The sequence below is a fragment of the Myotis myotis genome, unplaced genomic scaffold (genome assembly GCF_014108235.1).
Source record: "Myotis myotis isolate mMyoMyo1 unplaced genomic scaffold, mMyoMyo1.p scaffold_m19_p_6, whole genome shotgun sequence".
NCBI lineage: Eukaryota > Metazoa > Chordata > Mammalia > Chiroptera > Vespertilionidae > Myotis > Myotis myotis.
In genome coordinates, this window is record NW_023416368.1 from 16789275 (window position 1) to 16808189 (window position 18915).

The 18915-nt window shown below is 40.0% G+C and overlaps 1 protein-coding gene across 2 annotated transcripts in view; it reads right to left on the reverse strand.

The window, feature by feature from the left end:
* SGCD (sarcoglycan delta) overlaps positions 1 to 18915 on the reverse strand; it is a 316705-nt gene that overhangs the window by 286022 nt on the left and 11768 nt on the right. Inside the window, exon 1 of one of the 2 annotated variants that reach the window (XM_036313036.1) lies at positions 6511 to 6858. The exons of the other annotated variant lie outside the window; for it this stretch is intronic. The gene's annotated coding sequence lies outside the window, so the exon portion shown is untranslated. Of the gene's footprint in view, positions 1 to 6510; positions 6859 to 18915 lie in introns of those variants that run through there. 2 annotated transcript variants of the gene reach the window in all.

An 18915-nucleotide genomic window follows, 5' to 3' on the forward strand; every position in this document is an offset into this window, starting at 1 on the left:
ATCCCACCAAATGCTGCGCCGCAAGAAATCAGACCAGGGATGCTTGTCTTCAGCTTTTTCTACATAATATACATTTGTACACATAGCTCAGTATGTTTAAATGCTCTGTAACTGAGTCAATGAAAAAGCTACACCAAACTGTGTCTGCTGGCCAGTCCATGGATTGCTGGTTTGGGACCCACTGCTGGCATCCTCAGCCTGCAAGACACCAGGAGCAGGGTCTTCAATGACAGAAGGGAGACCACAAACCTACACCCGTGGTCGGCAAACTGCGGCTTGCGAGCCACATGCGGCTTTTTGGCCCCTTGAGTGTGGCTCTTCCTAAGCCTTAGGAGTACCCTAATTAAGTTAATAACAATGTACCTACCTATATAGTTTAAGTTTAAAAAATTTGGCTTTCAAAAGAAATTTCAATCGTTGTACTGTTCATATTTGGCTCTGTTGACTAATGAGTTTGCCGCCCACTGCCTTAGATGATCATGGCCAACTCTCGGGGTTAATGTCTGTCATTACGTGGTAGAAGTAATGCAGCCCAGACTCGGGTCTATGACCACCACTCCTGACCACTGAGACAAGCAGGAGACGTTGGTAAGTGCCTACTAAGCAATAACAAAGAGAGAACCTGGCAACAGGAAGATAGAATGGAATTAAAAAAAAAATAGAAGGGAAGAGCTAGACAGAATACAGACCAAGAGAGATGGAAGAAGGTAAGAGCAGGAAGGAAAGGGACACAGTGAGGGGTGGCTTCTTGGCCGTCTCCAGGCTTTAAGCAGTCCGCTTTCATGGACTATGCCATGCCCAGGACCGCACACCCAGCCTGAGTCAGAGGAATGGGGCGGTGCTGAATGATTTGCTTGGAGAAAGGAGCTAACCCTGATACTTACTTACTTGGGCTCAAGAAGAGTAGTTTCAGTGGCTGAATACCTGGACCCCTGCAAGGACCTGCAGGGTTTCCAGGAACTCAGAAATGCATTATTTGGAAGTCAGGGTGCGCACAAGAGAGTCTGATTTTATCACCCCGGCCAGGGAAAGTGGTTTGAACAAGGAGAGAGTTTCTAATCCCTGGCAATAGAGTCTTTATCAGGAAACTGTGCTTGCTATTTAATAGGTGCCACTGCATTTATCGGTTCAAGGGAAGAATAAAGCCATCCCTTCCACGTCCACCCACACACCCGGAGCTCCATTAGGACGGCCAGCAGCCAAGATTTCCAAGCAAAGCAATCTCGCTAGGTTTACACATGTAGTGAACCGTGGCAACACACTTCTCCTCCCGTCCCACACACCTGTCTGAAAGGCAGGCCAGGGGCCACTGCTTACATGGCCTCCTTTCTATAAGGCGGCTCACACTTGGCAGCAGGAATTTGAAGCAATAATGAAGAGGATCACCTTTCTGTGTAGCAGCAAAGGTGAAAGAAAGGGGACAGCGGACACTGCAGAGAAATTCGGGCAACGCAGAAAGAAAAGGCAACCTGGATGAGTCAGGGTGAAATATTCTCTCCTCTGCCGATTGTCTCACTTTATCTTATCTGCTTATTTCATTCTTTGCCTCATGCCATCTCAGTCAATACTAAAGTATAGAAAGCTAAAATACTCAAGTTTTTCATGTTACGTGCCTTACGTGCACAATCTCACAACACACTATGGGGTCCATACTACCATGTCCATTTTCAAGATGATACAACTGTGGCACATGGAGATGAAGTGACCTGCCCAAGGTCACACAGCTAGGATCACAGCCCAGGCTCAGAGCCGGGGCTCAGGTCACAGTACAAACACTCTCCTTCTGCTACTAGATTACCACATTCTTTTTTCTTGCTGTGCTTTCTCCCTGACCATCACCCTCTTCCCCTTAGGTTAATAGATGTATGTTGTCTTATTCGGGAACAAGTACTGGTCAGATGACTGGAATTGAGTTCAGAGAACTACATTTTTCTCAGGAGGAGGTTAACTGGAATGTGTTTAGAGAAAAAGAAAGAGAATAGCACAGAAAAAGATAAGGGTAGATAAAATAACTCAAGATGCCCAGACTAAGGTATTCATAAAGAAATGGAAGAGTTTGCCTGGCTGGTGTGGCTCAGGGGTTGAGTGTTGACCTATGAACCAGGAGTTCACCGTTCAATTTCCTGTCAGGACACATGCTTGGGTTGTGGACTCGTTTCCTAGTTGAGGGGTGGGGGGCAGAAGGCAGCTGATCAATGATTTCCTCTCATCATTGATGTTTCCATCTCTCCCTTTCTCTCTGGCTTCCTCTCTGAAATAAATATATATTTAAAAAAAAAGAAATGGAAGAGCCTTAGAATTACAAAAATCATGTATTGTGAGAAACGGAAAACACTTTAGAGGCATCTGATCCCATTTCACAGATGGGAAAGCTGAGATCCAGCTTTCAGTGGATTAAGGATGCATCCCAGTATTCCTGGCCACCTCTACCTATATTTCCTTCTCTTCTCCTCACTTCTGCACTAACTACCACTACACCCTCAAATGTGGCTTAAACTACTATGACAATGGCTATGGGTTACAAAGAAAGTACAGAGATACAAATTTGGCCCAATCTGAGGAGGCTTGACTTGAGAAACAACACCACAAGCTGCCTCCCAGTGCAGGAAGGGTCTCCGTCATCACATCTGGCTGGCATCTGTTAGCAATGCTATAAATGGCACCCCTGCAGTCAATAATAGTTTAGCCACGACAGTGTTAAACAAACTCAGTTCTGTGGACCAGTGTCTGGCTGGCTTCAACAGAATCTCTCAGGGAGCTTTTAATAATATAGGGATTCCCCTACTCTAACCTCAAAAAATTTGATTTAAGAAGTTTTGAGAAACCATGGAACCAGGTGATTCCTGAGGGCCCTTTGAACAGTAAGAGTCCATTGCCATGTTACTTCCTCTAGCATGGCACCAGCTAGTATTGAGCCAACATATGTAACATGGGATTCAATCCCCAGAGTGGCAGGAGGCAACCGATCAATGATTCTCTCTCTCATCACTGATGTTTCTATCTCTCTCTCCATCTCCCTTCTGCTCTGAAATAAATACATAATATTTTAAAAAGACATAAAGATGGCCAATAGACATATGAAAAAATGCTCAACATCACTAATCATCACAGACATGTAAATTAAAGCCACAATGAAATATCGCTGCACACATGTCAGATTGGCTACCATCAATAAATCAATGAACAAGTGTTGGTGAGGATGTGGAAAAAGGGAACCCTCATGTACTGCTGGTAAGAATACAGATTTGTGCAGCTACTGTGGAAAGTAGTATGGATTTACCTAAAAATAATTACAAATGGAACTGCCTTATGACCCAGTGATTCCACTTCTGGGAATATATACGAAGAAATCTGAAACACTGATTTGAAAGAACATATGCACCTCTATTTCATTCCAACATTATTACAATAGCCAAGATTTAGAGGCAGCCCAAGTGTCCATCAATAGAGGAGTGGATGAAAAACCCTTTGCAACAGCATGGATGGACTCGAAGAGCATTATGCTCAGTGAAATAAGCCAGTCAGGGAAAGACAAGTATCATACGATTTCACTTATATGTGGAATCTAATGAACAAAATAAACAAAATAGAAACAGACTGACAGCTATCAGAGGGAAGGTAGTGGCAGGGCTGTATGAGAACGGTAAAACGATTAAGACAACAAACAAAAATCTCATAGACACAGACAACAGTATGGTGATTTCCAGAGGGGAAAGGGGTAAGGGGAGACAGAAGAGAGTATAGGGGGCATAAATGGTGATGGAAGGAGACTTGACTTGGGTTGGTAAATGCACAATACAATACGCAGTTGATGTATTATAGAATTTACACGTGACACCTATATAATTTTATTAACCAAGGTCACCCCAATAAACTCTATGAACAAGAAAATGGTATAAACAAATAACAACATAACAAATGATTGAATCAACAATGGAGGAACAGATCTTTTTTCCAGTCCTGTTAAAAGGGGTCACTATATTCCTCAAACTCAAGAAATTCTGAATACAGGGTAGCCAAATCCCTCCCAGATGGCAAAATCCTCGATGCTAAGAACTTCCTTATATTATGAAACAGATATTAAACACTTTCAGCAACAACGTGGTACATGCCATTGGCGGTGGTTTTAAAAAGAAAATAAAAAATTGAATAAATTCACTAGGATAAGACATATACACCATTTTGTATCCCTTTCGGAAGTTTGTCTTCATACTGAAGTGTCCAGGAGCAGGGCCTGGAACCCACTTTGCCCACTGCGATCATTCACCTAAGTCCAGCAGGTCCCTTCACGCGACACCCCCTCTCCAGCAGGAATATCACTGGATCACTGGATGGAACAAATGTGGGTTAAAAATAAGGCCTTAAGAGCCTGCTCCCGCCCCGCTTAGGAAATCTGAACCTTCGGACGATGCCAATCTTACAAAATGTGCTTTCTGATTACTTCCAGAAGGCAGAGCAGGGCAGACTGACCAGGGGGCCTCCTACAGTGAGGAGGGTAAAACCATTTTCCTCACTGAGGCCATGGTTTATCCACACACGTCCAGTCAAACAAATCAGTGCCTGCTGCTCTGTGTTGTTTCTAGAGTGTGTTTCGCTCCTACACACAGATCTCCTCACTCTGTCCTCACTGCCCAGTGTGTGGTATGGCCACTCCTCTGTCCCTGTTGCACACACCTCTGCCCTGGATTTCTTCCCTACCCTCCACTCCGGCTATCTCTCTTCAAACGCCGGGAGGGCCTCACTTATTTTCCTCTCATATTGCCAAAAAAGGGAAACTAGAGAGGTTCTTCCAAGTTTTAGGCATGGCTGCACGTAATCCTGCAACACGGAGTTGCCTGTTCTGCTCGGGGTTTGGGGTGCACTAAATTTAGAAGAGTATGTATGACATTAGAGCTCACGGAGGCTCCGCTTGCACTGGCAATGGGCTAGGCCATGGCTCATGTGGCTTCCTAATCTGTCTTGGCATTTTGCTCGCCCAGTAGGCACTTGAGAAAAACATAGTGTAGTCACTGTCTTTCCCGACTTCTCACTGCATGCCTTTCTTGTTCCCTGTCCTGCAGTTCACAAGCCCTTCCCTGCCCAGCCCAACCCAAAGATGAGGCTGATGAAGAAAACGGTTGTGCACCATCTTTTAGACTCAAAAATCCTGCTGCCCCATTCCCTCCGTGGAGAAAATAAAATTGCTGGCTGAAAATCAAGTTCCACCAATAGGACACAGTGTCCGCCCACTCATCCTAGGTCGTACACAGAGAAAGATATAAAAAACACACTCTTCATTTACCCATTAACCTTACTCTGTACTATTAGCTACTTGTTGAGAGATTTTAGAACGGAAGCGAACACACACCTGTTTTTATAGAGGCCCACCCTAAGAGGCCTAGCTCCTAATATTCTGCTATTCAAGAAGTATCCAAGAATCCATTCATTCATCTCTTCTCCCAACCAGACTCTTGGCCAAAACCCCTTTGGAAAACACCGTTGCTGTCACAGATTGCCCTGCCAGGAATCACAACACTGTAGTGAAATTTAGTCGACCTCTTTCTCAGCTGGACCAGTTTCTTAGATGCAATTGCATTATTCTGCATATTTTATAATTGCAAAGAGAATAAGCTATAGCTTACCTAGGGGAGTAAACATCTATATTGCATTATAGCTGATATGTGTGACAAGGATTATTTAAAATTTGATTTTTAAAAAAGGCACTCTTTTGTAAGGTGTAAAAGGAAATCAATTGATCAATAAAATAAAATTCATACCATTATGTCTCCATCTTTTAACAATGATTTTGAGTAAATGACTGTTTTCTCTTACTCTTTAGTGATCTATATTTCAGAAAATGTAGAAGTATTTTTTGAGAGTAAAACTCAGAAAAAGTAAAAATTATTATACAAACAAATACAAATCTTGATCCAGCATATTACTAGGCAAATCTATCAATGGGCTCCTTCAATGACTGTCACAACCTCCTATAATAAGAAGAAGATGCCAGGAACACACAGACACACATCTGCTCCTGCACTCTGCAAGTGTCATCCAAAATAGAAACTTCAAACCCCACTTCCCTCCCGAAATGAGAGCCATTTTCTGCTAAAAGAAAAACACAAAACACTCCTCTAACAACTCTCATGAAGCAAAGCACACAGACAATTTCATTTAAAATGATCTTTCCTGCCAATGAAGTGTCCTTCCACACAGCAAAGTTCCAGAAGGCGGGAGCCGGGTGACAACACACACATCACATACTTTTCTTTTTTCACACTGAGCTGCCCCCTCACCCCCCGCTTTCAGAAGCGTCTCAGTGCCGCTGAAAGTCAGATCTTGAAGGGAGTGGGGGGAAGGAAAGATCCCAAGTCCACGCCACATGTGTAAGTGATGGAGTTCTAACTTACACACACACACACACACACACACACACACACACGCCCTGGGAAGTCGGAGTCCGTGCAAACAAACAGCAGGCTTAGGAAGTGAAGAGAGGCGTGGACATGCAAGCACCCAGCAGCCCCCTACCTCTCTCGTCTGCTTCCCAGGCAGCTGTGAAATGGCCCTCGGTCCGGGGTGTGCTGAGAGGCTGTGACGGAGGCGGCCGGGGCCTGCCGAGTGCGAGCAGGCCCAGCCCGTGTTCAGGAGCTGCCCCAGTCAGATTTTCCAACTGTGGAACTGCAGCCAAGGCCCTGCCCATGCCTGAAGAATTTCCTGAACAGCATTCCCGCTCTCTTTCTGCCTGCTTTGAAACTGTACTCTGTCTGCACTTCAATACGGCTTTGTCAGGCCAACGCGGAGCTACTGGGCTGTCTCCAGCTATCAATGGGAAACATGTGTCCGGCCCGGCCCGGCTCCCCTGCAACAGCGCCCATGGCGTCTGTTGGGCTCACAACCACCAGGGGCACTGCTTCTAGAACCAGTTTGGATTTCTCAGCCATTCTCCACGCAGGCTCAGCTCGGTGGGGCTAGCTGCTGGAGACATCTTCTCTTTCTTCTGCTCAACATCGCCCCTGTAGGACTTGCTTCTTCTATTCACTTTTTCTGAGCCTCGCCCCCCCCCTCCCCCCTCCTCGCCCCCCCCCCCCCCCCCTTCAGCCCTTTGAGCCCTTGCTGGTCCTGACAACAAGCCTATTAGAGCTAGGAGTCATGAAGTCTAATGTGGACTCGCTCCCTGCGTTGCCTCAGTCTTCACTCACAATGTCACAGACTGGAGGGAGTAATATTTTTAGTGTTTCCAGGCTGGTTCAGCACTTGAGAATTGTGCCCCCATCCTGGTGTGTGCATCTATGGCCGCTGCAACTAAAAATAATGCAATTGTTTTTCAGGCACTTTGGCTGGTCTCTGCTCTATGTCTGTGCTGGTCCAAAAATGTGACTAAAGTTTTACAGGCTGTTGCTGTGTGTTATGATTATAGGAAAGAGAAAAGAGAAAAGAATGTACCTTCAATCAGAATGTGTCCTCATTCTGTGCCCCTGTGATTATTTCTGGATGACCCTCCACCAAGATGTCCTGTGTACATTCTGCTGGACCTTGCGGTCTACCTTTGACATTTCATTTTTCCATGAAACGAGAGGAAATCTCTACAGGTACGAAGAGGACAGACACCCCTCTTCTCCTTTTCCCACACTGAAAGCCCAATATCTAAACAGCCGAAGCTGAGTTGTCAAGGTAACACTGTAGAATAGAGATGATGTAAAGGGAGAGCCTCATCTGTTTTGACTTTTTTCTTTCGGTATTAATATTTTACTTCCTAATAGTCCACCCCATTAGCAACTTATTTTAAAGATGGGGCTGCCCAGATTGTAAAAGTGTGGTGTGTTCCCGAGGGGCTGTTGTGGATAATAGGATTCGGTGGGGTCTTGAGTTTAGAATCCAATTGCAACGGGCACTTTTGGCAGGATTAGATTTTTGCCTTGGGATGAAGTGAGTGTATGTGTGTGGGGGAAGGGACCATGTGCCCCTCTAAGGTCAGGATGCAATTACAGAATCAGAGAACTTATGAGTTGAAAGGAACCCCAGAGACCATCCTACCAAAAGTGCTTCTACCCTTCATGTTACAGAGGGATATGCAGGCCCAGACAGATTAGATGGCTCGTCCAGAGTTGCAAAGACAGTTAATGCCAGAGTTGAGGCTATAAAATGGGATTTGGGTTAATTTTCTATATGCTTTTTTTTTAATCCCAGCAGCATTTGGGAGAGGGGGGGCGGGTAATATCATGTAACCTTCACAGGGGTAGGCTTGTAACTAGTTGGTTGTCCTGGGTCTAATTTTAGCTCTGTCTGTGAATCCTACTCAGCTTGCTTAACCTTCTGGACCTCAATATCCTCATCCATAAAATGGGGAGAATAATAGGAACTAACTCATGGAATTGTTAAGGATATGTTGAGATAATCCATGTGAAGTATTTATTACAGTACCTATAAATAAATTTCAGTTTAGTGTTCTTTCAATGAAGCAAAAACCAAACCCTTTCTCTTACCTAAAAGCTAAACTGCAACTGCACTCTTACATCTCGTTAGAGCTCCTAGAATAAACTATTCGATGGGTTACTTTTCTGCCCCCTTAAAGTCACAGGGGCCCTATCACCTTGGAAACAGGCAAGTGTCCTAATGCCTTCGTGGAACATGAAGCACAGCTACCCTTTTCATTTATTTCCTAAACATAACACTGAAGTCTTTCCTCAAGATTAAATCACAAGGAAGGAAAAGAGTGACACCATACCTGCTGTCAAGTACATGAGGCCGAACAAAGCACCGATTGCAGAGAACCAAAATCTCTCTCCAAACCTGAAGGACTCAAGGTTACCATTCTAAAAAACAGGCCATTAACAACTGCAATCCCCATGTTTGGTAACTGCAACCTCCAAAATTAACAACAGCAACAACAAATCCCATCAGCTGAGGAAGAAGTCTCACTGAGAAAATAGCTGCTACAAATTCTAACGACTCCTATTTCTATCTGGGGTTCCAGAGCCTTGGTCTTAGAGTTGACAGTAGCGCCTGATTTAAGAACCACTCTGTACTTATTAATCATGTTTGGTGTGTCCAGCTACTTTGGGGGGAATAAAAGAGGAGGAATAGTTCATTTTGAATGGGTAACAAGTGTCTTAGTAATGAATTAAAAACACAAACAAACCTAACTGGAAAAACCAGGCTCAGACTCATATGAAAGCAGAACAATGGTGATGGGATGTAAAGGGTGCTCCCCCAGCATCTCCCCAAATACTGGCCACATGGCTCATTCAGTGCGGCTGTTTGAGACCCAGCTTCAATACTACCAGCTGGAAAGTCCTGAAAAGTTACTTCTCTCTCCTAATGTTAACAAAAATGATCCAAAACTTGAAAATAATACCCAGAGCTTGTCGTGTTCTTTCAGAGGCATGTGTGGCAATTAACATGCCATTTTAAGAATTACTTATGGGAAATGCGCTTTGTTTAATTCACTGTTTACTACTGAATATAGAGAGACCCCAGATTTAGTCAAGTTGCATGTTACCTTGGAGACTTCAGTTTGTTAAAGAGACAAATTATTTCTCCCCAGTAGAAAAATAAATCCCACATAGATGGTGCATTGCACTATAAAACATTAGCCAGTTTTGTACCTAGTCTAGCAAACTGGTGCCAACATTCCTTTATTAATGCCCCTAAAACAAGGAGCTCCTCAAATGCTCTCAGCACCAGTCTTACCATCACATGTCACCAATAAATATGTCAAATCACATCTTTGACATATTTTCACTTTATATATGTAGGAGTAAATGCCTTTAACTTTTAAAAATGATGGCTGGATACTGTTTTCCTTTTCCTCATCTGTGTAATGAGTGTATAAGCCTTTATATGAGATTATGCACAATAAAGCACTTAGCAAAGTGATTAGCACATAGCCAATGCTCAAACTATATAAGTACTGCTAGTATTTAATACTGTAATATTTGGTGTTCATCAAGGGCTAGATCACTCATCAATCTCCTTCCTACACCTTTAATCCTTGCCATTGGATTCTGAATACTCTCTATGAGGGCTACCCGTACTGGAATTCTTCCATAGCTGTTAACGTCTTTGCTTTTCAGAGATTTCTACTTTTGATGTTCTAAAGTTAATCATTAAAATATAGCTCCCTATAAACACACACAGATTCTATAGCTGCTAATCATAAAGTGCAGTGAAAAAGTCTGACCTTAAGGATCATTCTAAAATAGAATATGAGCTCTGAGGACAAGGGTTTTTGTCGGCTTCACCTCCTACCATATTTTCACTTATTGTTTTAACATATCCCATACTATTGAGTCATTTCTCTTCATTATGGTCTAGATTCCTATTATTATCTGGTTTGTTTTCTTCTAGGAATGTTTCAGGTTAGCTAATTTCCTTGTAAAATTTGGTGCTGAGAGGTGAATAAACTTTTCAGGTGTGCTGTGTCTAATTCTGGGGGGACAGAGGAACAATTCCCTCTCTCATTTAGGAAATATACTTCTAGTAATGCAATTCCTGATAATATGAGTTTGGGGCGCAGTAACCTTGGGTCATACTGAGAGGCCAGCTTGGAGTGCTTGTATCACAAGTGATCTTTTTAAGCCACATCCTCTACATGGTCTACATCTGGGATTCTCAAGCCTAGAATCTGGAGGGAGCTTTAAAGATGATCAGAGCTGGGGGCCTGCCCCAGAAGATTATGTCTCTACTGGACTAAAATAGGAACCAGACAATAGCATTAAATGTTGAGCCCTATGCCACCCCAATGATTCTTATGTGAGCCAGACTTAAGAATCACTAAGTCACAATGATAACTGAACTTTTACTTTATTATTTTTGAAAATATGTTTTTATTTACTTTAGAGAGAGAGGTAGGGAGAGGGAGAGAGATATCTATGTGAGAAACATCAATCAGCTGCTTCCTGCACGCCCCCTAGTGGGGATTGAGCCTGCAAACCTGGGCATGTGACCCAACCAGGAAGGGAACTGGCAACCTTTTGGTGCACAGGATTAAGCCCAACCAACTGAGCCACACCAGACAGGGCTGAACTTTTAAATCATAAACCTAATTGTGTCACTCTGGGGACTAAAATACTTCAGTGGCTTCCACTTGCCTGAACAGGAAAGACAGCCAGCTCTGACTCGAAAGGCCTGGCTTGATCTGGTCCCTTGTCTACCTCTTCAGTTTCATCAGCTGCCACGCTCCCTTTGTCCAGTCTTTAAAGAAATCATGTATCTTTCCACTTGAGAATTTTCGAAAAAGCAATCTCTCCTTCTGGAAAGATTTTTCTTAGTTATTACCCTCACGCTCATGTTTCATCCATTTAACTCCTACTCAGCCTTCCCGTTATCTAAGATTCAGTTGTCCCAGAACCAACAGTCCTGTTACATATGCCAAAAGGCTAGTACTTATCATAGAGGTGACAATATATTTAACGTAGTTTTACTTGATTCATATCAATCTTGTCTGATAGAAAACGAATGTTTTCCTGGAGGGCAGACACCAGGCCCGCTTGCTATTGTATCCTCTCGTTCCTTGCATCATGTCTAGCTCATAGGAAGCAATAATGGGTATTTTTAAGTAAGTGAATACAGTGGGGTTTTTTTTATTTTAATTTTTTAAAATATGTTTTTATTGGTTTCAGAGAGGAATGGAGAGAATGAGAGAAATAAAAACATCACTGATGAGAGAGAATCATTGATTGGCTGCCTCCTGCATGCCCCCTACTGAGCCCACAATCATCATGTGCCCTTGACCTGAATCTAACCTGGGACCCTTCAGTCCACAGGCTGATGCTCTAGCCACTGAGCCAACCCGGCTAGGGCCAGTGTTTCTTTCTTTTAAATCCAAATACGGGAACATGCAAATAACTTCACTTTCTTTATTTTGTATCTATATACTCTTTATTACATATTAAAATATTGTGTTTTTTTAACTTAGGATACTGAGTTCTCTTGTAAGATGTAAATATTCTCAAAAACTAGTAAGCCATTTGCATGTTTATTTAAAAAGCTTCGCATGAAATTACCAAGTTGGGTGTTTGGCAAAGTCCTTAAGGCCTGAGGTACGAGGGATAACTATGATTCTAGGGAAGAATGTTTGCTGTGCCACTCACTGGGAGGGCAGGCTACATTGCGATCATACTGTGGGGTCCTCCAGAGGCAAAGCATTTATGGCACCAACTTGAAATGAAGCATTTTTCAGGACCTTTGGGGTTACAGCAATCAGAACTCATTCAAATTAGCCTAAGGAAAAGAAAGGGCTTAGGAGGGGGTGTTTCTAAGTCATATAACTGTACCCACATGTGGAAGATTTCAAAGCTCTATCTCCCTCTTCTTTTCTAGGCTTCCTTTCTAGGCTTCAGTTTTTCCCTCTTCATTGGGTAGTAAGATATCCACAGGGGGTCCCAAGCCCACTTTCACCAGGAAAAGATCTTTCCCGGAAAGGACTCTGGTAGCCAGCTTGAGCCACATGCTTATTCCTTAACCAATCTCTATGACCAAGGGGATGAGGTGATTCTGTTGGTCTACGTGGCTCATATGACAACCCTGGACACTAAAGAGACAGAATCAGCTCCATCTGTACCATAGGACAGATTAGGCTAATTAAGGAACCCAGAAAAAGTTGTAGGCAGACAGAACTCCCATGTGAACTATGAATGACAGGGCACCCAAGACATGGTTATAATTTTGCCCAGGGAAGGTTTGTTAAGAAAGAGTCTGAAGTAATATTTAATCGAATAATAGAAAAAGTATTTACTATAGACATGTCCAAAGCAGTTGAGTTAGAGTTAAACTAAGGGCAGATAATTAGAACAGTAGCATATGCCAGCCTTTCATTTAAGGGTTCATTTCACAAATAATACCTGATGGGAAATGACACTCACCCTGCTTTGCCTCTTCAAAACAGACAGAGCAAATCGAATCCTACTTTTCAATGGCCAAGGGCAAAATTGTCTGGTTGACTTTGAAAAGACTTTTCTGTGGAGGAAATCTGCACCAGAAAGTTTGGCTCAGTGACAAATCAATGACCCACAGTTTTGAGAATATCTCCACTGGCCACACACAGTGTCTAAGCTAAAGTCATTTTCTGTTTTGGAAATTCAAATAACAAGCATGGGGCACAATGAAGGAGTCTCAGACTAAGTCATTACTTTGAGAAGGAATTGACCCCTTTGATAATGAATGTGACAAGTAATAAAATACATCATAAATGTATCTTTTATAAAAATTAATTAAATAGTTTAAAGCAAATATTGGTATAGGTGCATAGATGGTTACATGCATTCTTTTCTTTTCAGCACAAACCAATGATCACTTCTTTCAAAATTCTTTCTGGTCCATAATTTCTCATTGTTTTACAGCTTGCTGAAAGTAAAACTCTTGAAATATTACATTTGTCTTTGGAAGCAAAATTTATTGATCAATAAATATGGTTCAGATTCCATGAAAGGGACTCCATGCTAGGCAGAAATAAATAAGAATTATATTTGAAAGCAATACCATCACTCGGTGCTCAATGGTACAAAATACAACAGTTGGATGCAGGAATTCCCAAATTATTTTAAGTCCCCTGAATGAGGAGTGCTGCTTGAAACCAATGCCCAAGCCTCCAAATTCAGGGCACCCAGCAATTATATGCAAAACATATCAAAATCTGCCAAGGAGAGAAAATTTAATAGTATACATTTCAAATTATTTGAACTTTAGAAATAATTCATTTATATATTTGACAGAAACATAGTTGAGCAAAACCACAACTAGCATAGTGTCTGACCAAAATAGTTGCTTAATAAGTGTTTAGTGTTTAACTAATAATGAAAATTGCTATTAATAAAAATATTCTGATACTGCCCAAAAAACAAATACTGAAAGAGTTTATCCCCACTAAACCTGCTTTATAAGAAATGATAGAGTGTTTCAAGTTTAAACAAAAGGATACTAAGTAAGAGCATGAAATATAAAAAATATTTTTAAAAATCACTGGTAGAGATAAATATATACTCAAATTCAGAATACTATAATATTGTAATGGTGGTATGTAAATCCCTTTTAACTCAGGTTTCAAAGTTAAAAGACAAATATTAAAAGTAACTGCAGCTACAATGATTTGTTAACAGATAAAACAATGGATAATAAAAGTATCAAGTGACATCAAAAGTGTAAAGTATCATCAAAAGCATAAAATGGATAAAATGGGGGGGAGTAAAAGTGTAGGGTGACTTTGTATGCAATTAAAATTAAGTAGGTATCAGCTTAAAATAGACTTTTGTTTTACGTAAATTTTGTGATAACAACAAAGGAAAAAACCTCTGCTAGATAAACAAGAGATGAAGAAAAAGTATTCAAAGCACACTACTAGCCCCCCAAAATCAATAAACAACAAAAGAAGAAAGAAAACATAAAAACTATAAAACAGTCAGGAAACAATGAATAAAATTGTAACAGTAAGTCCTCACCTATCAATAGTCACTTGAAATGCACATGGATTAAATTTTCCAATCAGAAGACTAAATAGAAAAGAAGATTCAACAATATGCTGCATACGGGAGACTCATCTTCGCCTTAAGGAAACACACTGGATGAAAGTGTAGGGAAGGAAAAAGTTATTCCGTGCAGAGATAACCAAAAGACAGAAAGTGTGGCTATGCTCATATCAGACAAAGTAGACTTTCAGTCAAAACCTGTCACAGGAAACAAAGAAGGTCAATACATAATGATAAAGAGGTCTATTCTTCAACCAGATATAACAATTGTAAATACATACGCACCCAACATTGAAGCACCTAAAACATAAAGCTGTATTAACAAAATTGAAGAAAGAAAAGACAGCAATGCAATAATAACAGGGGACTATAGTACCTCACTTTCAACAATGGATAAATCATTCAGACAGAAAATCAATAAGAAACAGCAGTTTTGAATAGCATTACAGACAAAATAGAATGGAAATATAGAGCATTCCATCCAATGGCAGCAGAATAAGCATTCCTCTCATGTGTATACAGAACATTCTCCAGGATAGATTATATGTTGGACCACAAAACAAGTTTTAACAAATTTAAGAAAACTGAAATCACATAAAGTATATTTTCTAACCACAACGGCATGAAACTAGAAATTAATAACAGGAGAAAAGCTAAAAAATTCACAAATATGTGGAAATTAAACAATATGCTACTGAACAAACAATGGGTCAAAGAAGAAATCCATAAAGTATCTTGATGTAAACCATAAAGTATCTTGAGACAAACCAAAATGGAAACACAACACGCTGAAACTTATAAGATGCCGCAAAGCAGTTCCAAAAGGCAAGTTCATAGTGATAAATGTTTACATTAGAAGAAGAAAAAGACCTTAAATAAATAACCCAATTTTACATCTCAAGGGACTAGATAAATGAAGAACAAACTAAGAAGTCCAAAGTTAGCAGAAAAAATAATAAATATTAGAACAGAAATAAAAGAAATAGAAACCAGAAAAAAAAATACAAAAGAACAACAAAGTAAGTTTATTTTTTGAAAAAAATAAACAAAACAGACAAACCTTTAGTTAGACTAACAAAGGAAAAAAGAAAAGAGGACTCAAATAAATGCAAGTATAAATCAAAGAGGATACATTACAACTATATTAGTCATACAGAAATACAACAGAAAATACGATACTATTATGAACAATTAGGCACCAACAAATTGGACAACCTCGAAAAAATGGATAAATTTCTAGAAGCATACTACCTACCAAGACTGAATGAAGAAGAAAAAAATCTGAACAGAGTAATTACCAGAATTAATTACAATCCTTTTCAAGTTTTAAAAAAAAAAATGAACAAGAGGAAACAACTCCACACTCACTCACAATGCCAACTTTACCCTCCGGCCAAAGCCAAAAAAGGCCACTAATGAGAAAATAAACTCATAGGCAAACACATATGAAAAAATCCATAACTGAACTCAATAACACATTAAAAATGTCACACACTATAATCAAATGAAATTTACCCCTGAGATTCAAGGATGGTTCAACATACACACATAAATGAATGGGAAATACTACACTAACAGAATAAAAGATAAAAATCATTTGATAAAAATTCAACATGTTTTCATGATAAAAATGCTCAACAAATTAGGCATTAAAATGTATCGCCACATAATAAAGGCCAGATATGACAAGCCCACTGTCAATATCCCCTCAACAATAATAAGCTGAAAGCTTTTCCTTTAAGATCAGGAACAAGACAAGGGTGTCCACTTCTACTGAACACCCATCCTATTAAATATGATTAAACATACTACTAAAGTCCTACTCAGAGCAATTAAGAGAAAAAAAAAATCAGCCAAACTGGAAAAGAAGAAATGTAATTGTCTGTTATGATCTTATATATAGAAAACTCTAAAATGTCAAACAAAAATTGTTAGAACTAAAAATCAGGACAGTGGCCATACACAAAATCAATATAAAAAATTAGCTGCATTTACATACACAAAAAAAACTATCAAAAAAGCGGTTTAAATAATCCCATTTACAGTAGCATAAAAAATAAAATTCTTAGACATAAATTTAAAGAGGGGAAAGATCTGAATAGGGAAAAACTGTAAAATATTAATAAAATAAACTGAAGAAGTCACAAATAAATGGAAGATACCCCATGTTCATAGTTGAGAAGAATTTATATTGTTAAAATGTTCGTACTACCCAAAGCAATCTACAGATTTAATACAATCCCTATTAAAATTCTAATGGCAACTTTCACTAAAGTAGAACAAACAATCCTAAAATTTTTCTGAAGCCACAGAAGACTATGAACAACCAAAGTGATCCCAAGACAGCAGATCAACATTGGAGGCATCACATTTTCTGATTTCAAATTATATGACAGAGTATAATAATCAAACAGTATGGTACAAGCAGAAAACAAATGCATAGACTAATGGAATAGAAGTGAGAGCCCAGAAATCAACCCGCCTAACTTATCTTTGACAACGATGCCAAGAATACACAGTGGGGAAAGGGCAGTCTCTTCAGTAAATGGCACAGGGAAAACTGGATACTCACATGCAGAAAAATAAAACTGAACCCTTATCTTTGATTATACACAAAAAAATTAACTTGAAATGGCTTAATGTCTTAAATTGAAGACCCACAACTATAAAACTCCTAGAAGAAAATATAGGGGAAAATACCCTTTATCTAGTCCTGGAAATGATTTTATGGCTATAGCACCAAAATCACCAGCAAGAAAAAATAAAAATAAACAGTGGAACTACAACAGACTTAAAAAGCTTCTGCACAGCAAAAGAAACCATCAACAACATGAAAAGACAACCTACAGAATGGAAGAAAATATTTGCAAAGCATATATCTGATACAGAGTTAATACCCAAACTATATAAGAAGCTCATAAAAAATCAATAGCAAAAACCAGCTTCATGCCTGGTACTTAACTGAAACCATTAAAAGAGAGACTGGGCCAATCTGGCTGAAGTGCATTGCTATCCTATCTTAAGAGAAGAGCATGGAGTGTTGATGTAATAGGTTCACAGAAATAAACGTCATGTAAAGTGTACTTAGTGATTGCAGTGACATGCCTTGCTCCTCACTCCCAAAAGCAGGAAGCAGGAAGAAGCATAAACACCAAATGGGTGAGAACAGAAATGCAAAATCCGCAGAAAAAGACAGATGGGCTCTCTGATCAGCAGACTCACCTCTAACTCTATGGTATGTTGGCATATCTAATGGAAGAATGTGGCTTTCAAAAGGTCATCTATGGTACATAGGAAAATGGAGAGCCACACAAGGAAGAAAGTTCATTCAAGCTCTGAAGTAGAGTCTTAGCCAAAGAACTCCATATACATTCCTATTTAATGACTGCACTGGAAATATTCTAGGGGTAGGACAGATGGGGTACTTAGCCTCAGGCATTTATGATCTTTTTTAGGAAGACTTTAAGTGACTTTTGGGACCACTGACAAGGCTGTCCCTATTGGACTGACTCACAATGATACCTTAATGGTAATTAAAGAATCCCTTTTGTAAAATATATTTGGATTGATTTCAGAGAGGAAGGGAGGGGGAGAGAAAGATAGAAATATCAATGATGAGAGAGAATCATTGATCTGCTGCCTCCTGCACACCCCCTTATAGGGATTGAGCCTGCAACCCGGGCATGTGCCCTTGACCAGAATTGAACCCAGGACCCCTCAGTCCTCAGGCCAACGCTCTCTCCACTGAGCCAAACCGGCTAGGGCGAGGAATCCTTTTTATCTACATCTTTTTGTTTTGACTTCAAATACATTAATTACCTATCTTATTATGTTCCCACTTCTTATGTAGATCTTCCTAGAGGGAGAGAAGATGTACCTGTCTCTATCTATAATGCAACACTTATTTTGAATTATAAGTTTAAAATTGACATTGCTAATATAGACATCAATCTCATGAGGCTGGTTAGGGTGAGTCTGCCATTGAGATAGCAACTCTCTTGCTGAACTGATAGAATCGGCTTTCTAAGGCTGAAGTTATGAAAGACATTCTGGATGACTCCATGGAAAGAGACTTGCCCATGAATAATCATTATGATATCTATTAATTTCCAGACCTAGGATATAGAATAATAAATTGACAAGGGTTTATAGCTAGAGAAATGGGTCAATTCTTTAACCAGTTCATTTAACAAATTTATAAGAGGACGTGGGAGCTGAGCCACTTCATTTCTCTCTCACTAATATATTATCATATATCAATATTTTATTTTACAGAAACACTTGAAATTTCTATTATTAGATGAGCTACAGCAATAGCTCACGGTAAAGGATGAAGTAAAGCTTGAGTTTGTAGTGACATAATATAATAAAATAGTCCCCACTTTTTAGGAGTTTAAGTCAAAACAGAAAACATTTCTATCTTGAATAAATGTATTTGGGGTTCTGGAGAGATTTTGATTGGCATTTCAAG